The sequence below is a fragment of the Dipodomys merriami genome, unplaced genomic scaffold, assembly GCF_024711535.1.
Source record: "Dipodomys merriami isolate MVZ:Mamm:240054 unplaced genomic scaffold, mDipMer1.0.p SCAF_2, whole genome shotgun sequence".
Taxonomy (NCBI): domain Eukaryota; kingdom Metazoa; phylum Chordata; class Mammalia; order Rodentia; family Heteromyidae; genus Dipodomys; species Dipodomys merriami.
Genome location: NW_027203381.1, coordinates 90,484,049 through 90,485,619, shown reverse-complemented (window position 1 = coordinate 90,485,619; position 1,571 = coordinate 90,484,049). Strand labels below are relative to the sequence as shown.

At 37.9% G+C, this 1,571-nt stretch overlaps 1 pseudogene; it reads left to right on the top strand.

The window, feature by feature from the left end:
• Positions 1-406: 406 nt before the first annotated feature.
• Positions 407-1,345, top strand: LOC138831876 (olfactory receptor 5H8-like; annotated as a pseudogene).
• Positions 1,346-1,571: the final 226 nt, after the last annotated feature.

The following is a 1,571-nucleotide window of genomic DNA, read 5'->3' as shown; positions in this document are numbered from 1 at the left end:
CCACAAATGAGAGAAAACATGTACATTTATTTTTGTGAGACTGGTTTATTTCACTTGTGATGTCTAGTTCTATTTACTTTCCAGCAAGTGACATAATTTCATTCTTTATGGCTGAGGGAAACTTCATTTTACACACATACACACATACACACATAGATATATGTATATATAGATAGATAGATATCACAAATTCCTTTATCCATTCAACTGCTGATTGATAGACACCTAGGCAGATTTTACCCAAAAGTTTCATTTTTTATAAAATAATAAGTAACAATTGGGGAGTCTCATGAAAATATATGGTTTATTTCAATTCTTTTACAACAATTTTCAGTTCATAAGTACAGAAAGAATATTATTTTCACAGTTAGTGATTTTATTTTTGTTCTTCAGGGAACGTAGCAGTGAGGACATGGAAAAGGAAAATGTAACTTCATCGACAGAGTTTGTTCTCATTGGACTGACACAACTACCAGAGTGGAAAATTCCCCTGTTCCTGCTGTTCCTGGTGATATATCTCATGACCATTATGGGGAACCTTAGTCTGATTAGTGTCATCTGGCATGACCCTCACCTGCACATACCCATGTACTTATTCCTTGGGAATTTAGCTTTTGTAGACTCTTGGATATCATCTACAGTGACACCCAAACTGCTGGCCACATTGTTAGTCAAAGACAAAATGACATCTCTCTTTGAATGTTTGACACAGTTTTTTTTTCCTTTGGATTCAGTGCAACTGTAGAATGTTTTCTCTTGACAGTGATTATGACCAATAGACTATGCCTCTGGGTAATTGTTCTGACATTTGTGGCAGGATTTCTTCATGTAATAATTAAAAATAAATTTTTTAGTGAAAATAAATTTCTGTGCTTCCAAAATATATCACTTTTATTGTGACATTTTGCCTTTATTGAGGAATTCTTGCACTTATCCTTCAGTTAATTTTATGCTGGTATACTTTTTGGCTGGCTCAATTCAAGCATTCAGCTTTGTGACAGTTCTTGCCTTTTATACTTTGCTTATCTTTGCAATCTTGAAAAAGAAGTCCATCAAAGACATAAAGAAAGCCTTCTCCACCTGCGGAGCCCATCTCTTATCTGTGTCTTTATACTTTGGTACTCTTCTTATCATGTATGTGCGCCCCGCCTCTTCACAGAGAGATGAGGAGGACATGATGGACTCTCTAGTTTACACTGTCATAATTCCTGTGCTAAATCCCATTATCTACAGTCTGAGGAGTTCTACAGAGGAGTTGCCCTTTAACAAGGCATTTTATGAATGTCTTGATCAGTGTCCCTCCCCTTTCACTCATCCCCTACACAAACCCTTCCCTTATTCTTAATTTTGTAGCATATACATTGGATTCTGTACTGCATTCTTCCCATTTTCTCCTCATCATTCAGCTACCATTTTCCCCTTGACCCTACTCCACTTCTTTCCAGAACCCATTTCCTGGTATTCATTTAGTGGAACTTTTTTTGGGGGGGAGGGGGTCCAGTCGTGGGGCCTGAACTCTGGGCCTGGATGCTGTCCCTCAACTCTTCAGCCCAAGGCTAGCGCTCTACCAC